This window comes from Lactuca saligna, chromosome 5 (genome assembly GCF_052625555.1).
Source record: "Lactuca saligna cultivar CGN05327 chromosome 5, ASM5262555v1, whole genome shotgun sequence".
NCBI classification, from domain to species: Eukaryota; Viridiplantae; Streptophyta; class Magnoliopsida; order Asterales; family Asteraceae; genus Lactuca; species Lactuca saligna.
This window is the reverse complement of record NC_136421.1, coordinates 229,600,203-229,613,341: the sequence shown is the minus strand read 5'-3', so window position 1 is coordinate 229,613,341 and position 13,139 is coordinate 229,600,203. Positions and strand designations below refer to the sequence as shown.

Sequence of the window (13,139 nt, the reverse complement as noted above, 5' to 3'; positions counted from 1 at the left end):
TTTGATTCATTATGATTTAGTGATTTTATTAAATTAAGTTTGTTAAAGAACTTTATGCATTGATGACAACTATTTTCTGTTAATTGGAAGGTAATTAAGATGCATGAAGATCTCTTGATTATTAACCTCATACGTATTGTGAACGCTTGATCATATGCTTAAGAGTAATGAATATGAATTTAAGATTAATTAGAAAATAGGTAAGTTAATGTGTGAGCTTGTTTGAGGAACCAACAAACAAGAGGTTAATTGAAATATCAACTTGATTAACCAATTAAAAATCTTATTTAATTCAAATAATTGAACTAAGGAATTACTTAATTTAAACAATTGGCCACTGCTTGAATTAATTAACTGTCTAAGGGTTAGGATTAATAAACATGAACCTAACCACTATAATTGGTAACCAATAATAATTAATTATCTTAAAAATAACCGTAGGAGTGAATTAGTTGAACCTAAACAGAAACCCTTTAATAAATTTGGTGAATTTGTCATTTGTTTTAATCGTTAGTTAGTTAATTGTTTTATTTGTTTTGTTTAAGTGTCTAGTCTTGTAAAACTAGAGAAAAACCCTTTTACTTTTATTATTTGCTTAGTTAAAATTAGTTATTAGATCAATTTCCGTTCCCGGAGTTCGATACCCTACTTATCCAACTGTATCACTAAAAGACAGCTTCACTACCTTTGTGTGCTTAACTCATTAATAAAAAGTAGGATTAAAACTAGTTCGTTTCACACACATCTTGTTTTTGGCACTGTTGCCGGGGAACGGTTCTAAATAATTTATCTAATTTCTAATTTTTTCGACCCTTTGTGTAAGTTTTCTGGCACAAAGTTAATTTATTGCATATTAGTAATTAGTAGTTAGGCTTTAGGATCTAAATTCTTTTTTATTTTAAGTTTAGATTTCTTTCAAAATAACACTGCTACTCGCCGAGTGCATTCGCACCTACTCGGCGAGTACAACAGGGTTTTAGCCTTAATATGTCGTTTTTTTAGTACAATTTTTTTGTTCTTTTTACGTTGTTATCTTGTTTATTTTAGGACTTTCATGACCAGAGGATCAAACACCCCGCTGGTACCCCAGTTTGACGATCCCGAATCCACTTTGAGAAGAAACAAAGGAAAAGACGTGGAAAGCTCGAATACACCAAGGAAGTCACCTTTGTCCAACTTGAAGACTGTTTTTGGGAAGAAGAAGAGTAGCAAATCAGGAGCATCCAGCGCATCTTTGGCAAGAGAAGACCGAATCAAGGAAGATACCGAGTACGACACCGAAGAAGAAGAACCCACGTATGGGCACGACTCCGATTCCGGTGATGAGTTAGCTCATACCATGGCTAACATTAATGAAATCCCCATGGGAGAATGGAAGAAGAGGATCCGCGATGACACCTTCCCAGGACATGTGCAACCTGCAATTCCCGCTACTGATACTTTTGAGCTAAAGGGCCACATACTTGCCCAACTCAAGGAAATTGCTTTTTATGGAAAAGGTCACGAAGATGCCTACAAGCATTTGGATGAAGTTAATGATGTACTTGATTACTTCAATGTTCCAAATGTTCCTCGCGAGACTCAACTACTTCGCATGCTTCCTGTGACATTCAAAGGTGCTGCAAAAGATTGGCTCAAATCACTTCCCCCTGGATCAGTGACCACATGGGCCAAAATGAAAGAAGAATTCATTGACCACTTTTGCCCACCTTCCAAGATAGCCAAACTAAAGAAAGCAATAGCTAACTTTGAACAACAAGCTGGAGAGTCAGTATTTAAGCTTGGGAGAGGTACAAGAGCTTACTAAGAAACTGCCCACATCATGATCTAAATAGCCAACAAGAAGTCTCTATCTTCTATGATGGAGTTAATGTCACAACTAGGCAGCTACTTGACTCGCAAGGCCCACTCACCAAAAAGCCACCCCCAGTAATCAAGGTATTAATTGAAGAATTCTCTGAGCACTCTAGAGAATACCACAACCCAAGAAACGATGTTACTAGGGGAGCCGCATATGAAGCTACTTAAGACTTATCCGCGGTCATGGTTATGCTAAAAACCATAGATAGGAGGATGGATAAAATGGATCAAACAATCCATGCTATTCGGGTGGGTTGTGAAAACTGCAATGGATCTCATCTTACTAGAGACTGCGGCTTGGATGAAAATGGCAATAAAAAGGTGAAAGTATGTTACTCAAGTGGAGACCGATATGATGAAGACTGGAGAAAACCAAAGAAAGAGTGGCTCTCGTATGAAGAGTACAAGAAGGCTAAGGAGGAGAAGTACAAGCAGAAAGGAAGAGGTTTTTACCAAAAGGAGGAGTCAGCACAATAAATAAAACAAAGTTTGGAAGAAATGCTTACCAAATTTGTAGCTGCTTCAGAAAAAAGACATAGTGATCATGATGCTGCCATTCAAGAAACAAGAAATATCATTAGAAACCAGCAATCATCCATTCACAACATAGAAACGTAGCTGGGGCAACTTGCTCAACAAATAAACCAAAGATCGCCGAGCGAACATCCTAGTAAAACCGAAAATAACCCACGAGGCACGCACATAAATATAGTTACAACTAGAAGTGGGAAAATAATTATCCCTCTGGCCCTTATTCAGAAAGAAGCACCTAAATAATCACAGAAGAAAGAGGTAGAAAATCAAGAATAAGATCAAAACTATCAATCTGACAACCCTACTCGCCGAGTACCAAACATGGACTCGGCGAGTACAATGCCAAATCCGAAAGAACAGGTCCCTAAAAAGCCATATCAGCCTCCAATGTCATACCCAACCCGAGCAAAGAAGGAGAAACAGGAAGAGGAGTACCAGAAGTTCTTAGATCATATCAAGACTCTTCAAATCAACATACCCTTCATTGAAGTTGTTGTCCAAATGCCCAAATATGCCAAGTTCCTCAAGGAACTTCTTACTAATAGAAGGAAGATGGAAGAAGTGAAGAAGGTGGTTATAAATGAAAACTGTTCAGCTGCTATGCTAAATAAGCTACCAAAGAAGAAAGGTGACCCGGGGAGCTTAACACTACCTTGCCAATTTGGCAACTTAGCTATAATTCACGCCTTAGTTGATTCGGGAGCAAGTGTCAACTTAATGCCATATTCGTTCTTTAAGAAGCTAGATCTCCCGAAACCAAGGCCAATTCGTATGGCAATCCATTTAGCAAACAAGACTGTCACTTTCCGAAGGGGCATATGCGAAGATTTGCCGGTCAAGGTGGACAAATTCGTCTTTCCTGCTGACTTTATCATTCTAGACATGGAGGCGGATCCTCAAGTCCCGATCAACCTCGGAAGACCCTTCCTCAAGACTGCAAGTGCTATAGTAGATATGCGGGATTCAAAGCTTACCTTGCGGGTAGGTGATGATTCTGTAACCTTTGGTGTTGATCAAGCTATGAAGTATTCAAGGAACAGTGACGACATAACTTTCTCAATTGAAAGGCTAGATGAACTATTGGAGGAGTGTGTAGAGGAATATTCCAACGAGTCCACAAATGTTGATGTAGAATTTGATGCAGAAAAAGACTTAATGGAGATCGAAAGGCTGCTAGAAGAAGCTGAATATGAAGAAATAATGAAGCAAACTGAGAGCCCTACTCACCGAGTTCCTCCTTTGAAAAGGACGAATTCGTAAATTCAGCCACCAACTCGCCAAGTACCCTACCTGCACTCGGCGATTCCCGAAGTCAGAACCAAAAATCTGAGCTGAAAACATTACCTGAACATTTGGAGTATGCTTTCCTTGAAGAGGGCAACCAAAAGCCAGTGATTATAGCCTTTGACCTGTCCAAATCTGAAAAGGAGGAGCTCGTGCAAGTGTTGATGAAACAGAAGCGTGCCATAGCTTGGAGCATCACCGACATCAAGGGAATAAGCCCATCTTATTGCTCTCACAAGATCAATCTGGAAGAAGGAGTGAAGCCGGTTGTGCAGCACCAAAGAATACTGAACCTGAACATGCAAGAAGTAGCCAAGAAACGAAGGATGACGGTCATAACCAACGAGAAGAATGAGCTAATCCCGACACGAACGGTAACCGGTTAGAGAGTATGCATCGATTATCGAAAGTTAAACGATGCCACTCGAAAAGACCATTTTCCCTTACCTTTTATTGATCAAATGTTAGAAAGGTTATCGGTCCATAGCTACTATTGCTTTCTAGACGAATTCTCGGGTTATTTTCAAATACCCATAGACCCCATGGACCAAGAAAAGACCACATTTACTTGCCCAAGTGGCACTTTTGCTTATAGGCGCATGCCCTTTGGGCTATGCAATGCACCTGCGACTTTTCAAAGGTGCATGACAACAATATTCCACGACATGGTGGAAAAATTCATGGAAGTCTTTATGGACGACTTTTCTATTTTTGGATCTTCTTTCCATGATTGGCTCACAAACCTTGACTTAATGCTTGCTCGGTGTGAAAAAACCGATTTGGTCCTCAACTGGGAGAAATGCCACTTTATGGTCAAAGAGGGTATAGTGTTGGGCCACAAAGTTTCCAAAAATGGAATTAAAGTGGATCGGGCAAATATTGACACCATTACCAAATACCCACACCAACTAATGTGAAGGGCATTAGAAGTTTTCTAGGACACGTAGGTTTTTACCGGCGTCTCATAAAATATTTTTCCAAAATAACTAGACCTTTGACACAATTATTATTAAAAGATGCACCATTTAATTTTAGTAAAGATTGTTTACAGGCGTTTGAATTTTAAAGGAAAAATTAACTAATTCCCCGATCATTGTTGCACCAAATTGGAGTTTACCCTTTGAAATTATGTGTGATGCTAGTGATTTTGCATTTGGAATTGTCCTTGGTCAAAGGGTTGATAAGCACTTTCGATCCATATATTATGCTAGCAAGACTCTAAATCCATCCCAAGAAAATTACACCACCACGGAAAAAGAACTATTAGCTGTGGTGTATGCTTTAGATAAATTCTGTCAATATTTAGTTTTATCAAAAACGACCGTTTTTACTGACCACTCTGCTATCAAGTATTTGTTTGCCAAACAGGATACCAAGCCAAGATTGCTATGATGGGTGCTACTTCTTCAAGAATTTGACAGAGAGATACAAGACAAAAAGGGAATGGAGAATGTAGCAGCTGACCATTTGTCAAGACTTGAAAACTTGCAATTGCATGAAGATAGAGTTGGCGATGATTTCCCGAATGAGTATATTATGGTGGCTGTGGGAGAAGAACCATGGTTTGCAAATATAGTTAATTACTTAGCCAGCAATTACATCTCAAAAGATCTCACAAGTCAACAAAAGAAGAAATTCTTTTCTGAGATAAAATATTACTTTTGGGATGAACCATATCTTCTCCGAAGCTGCGCGGATGGGATCATACGAAGATGCGTGTTCGGGAGTGAAAGCCGGAAGATATTAGAGCATTGCCATAGCGGGCCCATGGGTGGACATCACGCAACACATTACACGGAAAATAAGATCTTTGACATTGGGTTTTATTGGCCCACAATTTTTAAAGATGTAGCCCAATTTGTCAAAGAGTGTGATGCTTGTCAAAGAGTGGGAAACATTTCATCTCGAAATGAAATGCCACAACATAGTATCCAAGTGTGCGAGGTATTCGATGTGTGGGGGATCAACTTCATGGGACCATTTCCCATGTCTAGAGGCAACAAATACATCTTGGTGGCGGTCGATTATGTATCCAAATGGGCGGAGGCACAAGCATTACCAACTAACAACGGTCGGGTAGTGGTGCGGTTTTTGAAGAAACTATTTTCACGATTTGGAGTCCCAAAATCACTTATAAGTGACCGAGGCACGCATTTTTATAATGATCAACTAGAGAAGGTGCTAAGGAATTATGGGGTAACCCATAAATTTTTTACATCCTACCAATGACAAACTAGTGGACAAACCGAAGTGATGAATCGAGCTTTGAAGCGAATTTTGAAGAAATCGGTGGGGAGCAATCGCAAGGCATGGTCGGAGAAGCTAGATGAAGCACTTTGGGCTTTCCGTACAACTTTCAAAACACCTATTGGTACTACACCATATAGATTAGTGTATGGAAAGCAATGTCATTTTCCGGTGGAGATAGAGCATAAGGCGTTTTGGGCCTTAAAGATGTGTAACTTCAACACAGAGTAACTCAAGAGCAACCGGTTGATGCAAATGAATGCCCTTGAAGAGCTTAGAAATGATTCATACTCGAGTTCGTTGCTTTATAAAGAGAAGACCAAGATGTGGCACGATAAGAGGATTAAAGAAAATAAAGAATCTCATGAAGGCCAAAAAGTGTTACTCTTTAATTCAAGGCTAAAGGTTTTCTCGGGGAAACTAAGGTCGAGATGGGATGGTCCTAAGAAGGTGTTTCCACATGGTGCTATAGAGCTATTGTCGAGAGATGGAACACCTTTCAAAGTCATTGGACATCGAGTCAAGAAGTATGAAGAAGGAGTCCCCCGGAATGAAGGAATGGAAGAATTGTTGTTGCTAGAAGGGGTGGCAACCACATAGAAGGGGAGGAGTCCAGCTAATGACTCCTTAAAAAGAAGCACTTCTCGGGAGGCGACCCGAGCTTAAAGTTTGCATTTTCTTTTCCTTTACTTTATTTCTATTTTTATCGTTTTCATTCGTCTTCTTTTAAGAATATAGTTGCTTGAGGACAAGCAATGCCTAGAGTGTGGGGTGGACGGTTAAAAAAAAAATAAGAAAATGCATTATTTTTCACAAACATTAAAAAAATTTCAATCTGCAAGGGTTACTCGCCGAGTAGGCACGCATACTCGGTGAGTACCTACCCAATTGAACCCAATAAACGCGATTTTGGAGTTCTACTCGGCGAGTAGGTCTCTCCTACTCGGCGAGTAGCCAATTTACACAGGTGGTTTATAATCTGTAAAAAAAAGGGTTTTCACCCATTCATTCCTCACACTTGCCGTGCAAATCAGTTCTTAAGCCCTATGCGATTTTTTTTTCTTCAATTTCCACTCAATCTTCATCTCTCCAAGAAAAAGGTAAGATCTTTTTACTGTAAACTCATCAAAGATTCAATCTTTATCAATGAATGGCCCTCTTTTGCCTAGATTCGGATTTTGGTGGGTACCCTCAAATTCTAGGGTTCTAATTTTGCCATGAATTATGTAACGCCCGTGTTTCTAGGCTTGCCATTTTTAGCAATGTAATAGTCTAGGTTAACCTTGTAACTCAACTTGAAATAATAAGAATGTATTATTTGTGAATTATTTGAATTATGTGATTTATGTGTGTATTTTCTTAATTTTTATAATTTAATGAATTAAGAATAAAATAAGCGTCAAAATTTAAGTGTGAGATAAGCTCGACATCTTTGTATAAAGTTGTAGTGGTCGAAACAAGGATTCCGGAGATATAAGGAATGCCAAAATCCGAGTTATAACGAAGAAGTTATGACCTGTCGAAGTTTCGCGACAGAACCGACACGACGCCGAGTGACGTAAAATATGAATTTAAGATAGAGCGATATTTAGCCTTAGCGATCTAAACGAAAGTCGTAGATTTCGTTAAACCGAGAGCGTGCATAAAAGGAACGCCCAAATCTGACTTCGTATGAGGAAGTTATGATTTTATGAAGTTTCGACTTAGCAGTATACAGCCCGAATACTCGATTTGAGATCGAGCGGTTTTTAGCCGAAACAATCTAAATGAGAAACGAAGATCTCGTTGTTAGTAGCGAAATGATGACAAGTTAGGCGAGAACGGACGTCAGACGAAGAAGTTATGAATTTATAACGAAGTTTTTCTGTCCCGGCCTTCTAAAAATAAATAATAAAAATAAAAGTCAAAATTAGCCGACGGAGTCTAAATGAAAGTTGTAGAGTATGGTCTGACCTTCGCGTGGATATAAAGAACGTCGAAAACGGAGCTCGTATGCGAAAGTTACGCAATTTAGAAGTTTGACAAGTCAACTACGCCCCGCGTAATTTGAGTACGCCCCGCGTACTCAGTCGGATGCAACTTGTCTGACCAATACTCGAGTGCCACCAGTCGACGCACGCAGTGACGTCAAAGTACGCCCCGCGTAACCCGAGTACGCCCCGCGTACTGAGTACGCCCCGCGTAATTTGAGTACGCCCCGCGTAATCCCAGACCCAGCAGCCTATAAATAGAACTCGAATTCAGCCATTTTCTCTTGTTCAAACTCTTCCCTCTCTCTAAGTTTTGCCTCGTTTTGCATGTCGTTTATACCCCAAAGCCCCGATAATATTCTCGAGCCCCGAAGTAAGATCCGAAGCCCCGAGGATCCCGAAGAGCGTTATTCCCGAGTCGAAACGCTGCCCGCGAGGAGCCCGGTTTTGTGAAGATCTTCCAGATCTACGGAGAAACACCTCTTCTACAAGCCGTAGTGCTGCCCGATCATCTTTTGATCAAGTGAGTGTGTAGTTATTTTCATTCCAACGCAATATTATGAAGTATTTTCTATAAAATACGTGTTATGTGTATATATTTGGTTGTTATACGTGTGAGTGTATATTCACTCTCTTCTATCTTACAGATCTGATGTATTCTCTATGAAATACGTGTTATGTGTGTATGCCTCATCTGTTATGTGGAATATGTATTGCTTAAAGCATGTTATACAGGTTTTTAAACTATGTATAAAAATGTATATTTTTATCTACTAATATGTTGGGTAGAACATGGGTAGATAATTGGTGTGTAATAAACAGATGAGAGGCCTCGGTGTTATTGGTGTTATTCTAGTCATTCAGCAGAGTATGGATGACGACCACGGACTATTCTAGACTGTCCCGTGGAACACTAGCAGGCTCATTACCTGTAGGTGTTCTGAACGACGTGTTCACCGGTGTACTCTATCCCCCACATGGTTGCCTTTAGGACACTTAATGTTGAGGAAGCCCCTCTGCAGTAATGTCCGTCCCGATGAAAAATCCTGAAATATGTTCCTTATAATAGACGTTATTTTTAGGAACGTAAGGTGAGGATAACGGGAATGGGTAATCGGGTTTATTGTTGATGGTTGAAATTAAATATAATTATTGTGGGTTGAAAACCCTATATGCTCACCAGGCTCCCAAGCCTGACCCACTCAGTTGATTTATTTTACAGGAAGTGGCGCAAGAGCTTAAGATGGGCGAACATCAAGTTGTTTTGTTTACAAGTCTGTATATGTATATATTTGTTGAATGACTTGTAATGCTATCGTTTATGCTTTATGATCTGTATCGGAACATGACATCCCGACTTTTGAATATGAAATGAAATCATATGTCTTATGAAATGTTTTGATAAATATCTATTTTATCATGTTTTGTTTTTGGGAACAAATTCCGCATCTCTTTTAAAATTAAAAGGATTTACTCTGAAAATTATTTTAAAAAGCATAAATGAAATCGGACTTTTCTGGCCGAGATTTTGGGGATGTCACAGTTGGTATCAGAGCATTAGTTTAAGCGAACTAGGAATTTGTAGGATTTCTAAACTTAAACTTAGCATTCTAAGTGGAGATTGTTAGGTGTGTGTCTGATAAATTTTAGACACGAGCACTAGTTTATTTTAGGAAAGTTGCCTAAAATGCTTTTATGTGCTAAATGTTATATGTTGCCATATATGATATTATTGTTCGGATCTACGGTTTATTGCCAACCGGATCTAAAGGTTTATGTGTTTAGGATTCTAAGCGTATATGTACGATATTAGAACTAGCATGTAATCGTTTGGAGTAATAAGGTGAAATTATTCGGTGTATAGATCAAAATGGTGAGAACAAGAAGCGGAGTTGGAAATGCTAATGAAAACAGGAATCAACCGCCTGTAATCGAACAAGTACCTTTCGTAGCTGCTGCACCTGAGCCGATAACAATGGCTGGTGTACAAATGATGATTCAAATGATGTTGGATCGTCAGATGGAAGAAACAAGACGCCTGCTTAGGCAGAATCGTGAAGAACCGTCAATTCAAGCGGAAGAGCCCGAGGAGAATGGAGGGCAGTCTGAAGGAGAAAACTTTAGTGGGATCATTGGTCAAGACGAACAACCAGTGGTTAGACGCAATAACCAGTATGGAGGAAATGATGGTCGTGGGTGCAAGTATAAGGATTTCATGGCATCCAAACCACCATGCCTATCCGGAAGCCCGACGCCGGTACAAGTTATGGACTGGGTCTCTGAAATGGAGACTATGTTTGAAAGTTGCGAATGCAGCAACAGGCAGAAGACCGCTCTTGCGATCCCTCTACTAAAATCTGGCGTGTTGAGTTGGTGGAAGCTGTTAGCCGACTCTATGCCCAAGGGAGAAGCAAGCAAAATGTCTTGGGAAGACTTTCTGGAACAACTAAAACTGCAACACTGCTCCGAGCAGGACCTTCTGGAAATCAGTAATGAGTTTCAGAATTTGAAGAAAGGGAAATTGAGCGTTACTGAATACGCTACAAGTTTCATGGAAAAGATGAAGTTTATCCCATATTTGGTGCCTACAGAACTCTCTAAGGTCAACAAGTTTTCCCTTGGACTACCAGCGGACTATGGTCCAATGGTTAAGCAAGCAACCACATTGAAAGCCGCCATCTGGGCTGCTAGAAATGTTGAGACCCAGATCAGGGAAAAAGGTCTAGAAAGGTCAGAGGTTGGTGAGAAAAGGAAAATCGATGGATTTTCAGGGTCCAGCAAGAAAAGTAAATTCTCGAAGTCTAGTTCGAGAGGAAGTGGAGGAAAGGTAGAGGCGAAATGGTGCGACAAGTGCAAGAAGAAGCATCATGAGAAGTGTGGCGGGGAAACCACATGCTACAAATGTGGAAAGCCAGGGCATTATGCCAACAAATGCACCTTCACCAAGAATGTTTGTTATGGTTGCGGTGAGGAGGGGCACATCTCAAGGGATTGTCCGAAGAAGAAGGAGGCAGCAAGACCCAACATTCCGCCAAAGCCAAAGGCGAGAGCATTCCAGATGACACTGGAAGCTGCTAAAGATGAAGCTGATGTCGCTTCAAGTACCTTTCTCGTTAACAAATTGCCTGCCTAAATTTTATTTGATTCTGGAGCCAACTACTCCTTTATATCGCATGAATTTGGTAGAAAACTAGCTTTGCCTATTGTGAGACTAGATAATGCTTTATTAGTCGAAGTTTCTAGTGGCAAGATTGTACCTGTTAGCCATCGTATGAAAAACATTTTAATTGATTTGAATGGGAATAAGTTCCACGAGGCTAGAGGAAGATTGTACCTGTTAGCCATCACAAGACCGCGCCAAGAACAAGCTAGAGGCGCTGAAACAAAAGGAAATTCATTTGCCTAACGTTGTGGATTGGGATTGGTTCGGCAAAGTGGGTTTGGAAGAAGACCTCAATCCTTATTTGGTAAAGGATTGCAATTTGGGGGATACCACCATCATCTGTGATGGGTGGCTGCAGTTGTTCAAGATACAGGAACCGGTATATGCTGAGCTGTGTTGGGAATTCTTTGCTACCATCTCATTCCGAGGTGGTAGTGAGTATTACAACCCCCATGTGATTACTTTTTCTCTTGGTGGGGAGCTGCGACAGTGCAGCATGGCGGAATTCTCTTGGAGGCTAGGGGTGTATGACCAAAGCACCATGCTTAATGAAGATTTTGAAGCATTTCTGGAACACTGCCACAAGGATCTTCCCGAGGGGGTGGTGGCTTCTACCTGGTGGAACACTATTGCCAACCGGGTGTACATTCCTTTTACCACTCAGGAGGGTCATATCCGCTCACCAATCCATCGCCTTATCCACCGCCTTGTGGCCAGCACTATCAACATGCGGAAGGATTGGGACAAAGTCCCAACCCTTGATATTTTTGATCTCTGGAGTATTATTACTCCTGAAGATTTCTGCAATCTCCCCTATTGCATTGCCATATTTTTAGCTGAAGGGGTGGTTAAGGAAAAAGTTAACTCCAAGATAAATGGAGGCATGTTTGTTACGAGGTTGGCCAGGTCTTTTGGAGTGTTAGACTTACAAGAGGCGAGGGCACTCACGATCATTTACCCTCCACCGTTCAACACTGCTTTATACAGGAGGGCACGGATCGTTGAGAAGTTTGGCGACTACTTTTCCATTCCACATGCGGACGAGCTGGCAATCCCCGAGAAGCCGGTAAGACAGGTTCGGCAACGTAGCGAGAGGGTAGGGGAAGACCCATCGGTTATTCCGGTGGAGGAGGGTAATGAAGGGTGGAACCAAGTTGAGTACCAGCGCTACCTGGATGATATCGGACGAGGGGTTAATTATAACAACCAATCGTTCGAGTATCTTTTTTACCAAATGAACATTGTTCCAAGACCCGGCCCGAGATACCCCTACATAATGAATTGTGAAGAGAGAATGATGAGAGGTGATGGAGGAGGAGGAAGTGGAGCTGGAGGGGAGGACATGGAAGATGAAGAAGAATGAAGAGTTTGTTTTTTTATGATTTAAGATGTTTTGTTTTGGATAATTGTAAACTTGAATAATTTTTATTTTTGGTTGGGATGATTATTACTTTCACTTTTAGTGGTTTATTTTCAGGTATGGAAGATTAGGAAGCATACTAAATTATTGAGGGTCAAGTAAGGAATGAGAGAAGTTCAAGAAAAATTATACAAAGTCTTGTCCTTAGGATCGAGTCCGTTAGAATCGAGAGTCATGAAGAGTGTTGTTGCTGAAGGACTTAGACAAAGGGTCAGTAAAATGTCCGATTTCAAAACCTGAGGTCAAAGGAAAAAGAAATGGACTAGTTTTGGAAATACAGTGCTTATTTGCTGAGTGCACAAAACCTACTCACCGAGTACATGGGAGTATTACACGAATGGTTCTAGGCTGAGAGCTACTCGCCGAGTACACGACACTACTCGCCGAGTAGACTTGCAATTTTCAAGACTCAAAGCTGTTTTGAGCACTTTTACTGCAGCATTTATCCACTTTTTATGAAGAGTTTTTACTAGAAATCTTCTAAGAAGTTTGTTCCGCGACATTTTGAAGTTGTCAACCACACGGGACGTTTGACACCCAAGACATGGATGAGCTGTTCCCATGTCTAAAGTCGATTGAAGATGGAGCTGAAAAGAAGAGAATCAACCCTATCGACTGCTACCCTAGGGGAGTTTGTTCCAATTCTCTCTATATTTGCATT

General features: G+C 40.6%; 1 non-coding gene across 1 annotated transcript; it reads right to left on the bottom strand.

The window, feature by feature from the left end:
- Nucleotides 1-1,723: 1,723 nt before the first annotated feature.
- On the bottom strand, nucleotides 1,724-1,829 carry LOC144999198 (small nucleolar RNA R71). The gene has a single exon (XR_013660718.1). It is a non-coding gene; the product is annotated as a small nucleolar RNA R71 (small nucleolar RNA).
- Nucleotides 1,830-13,139: the final 11,310 nt, after the last annotated feature.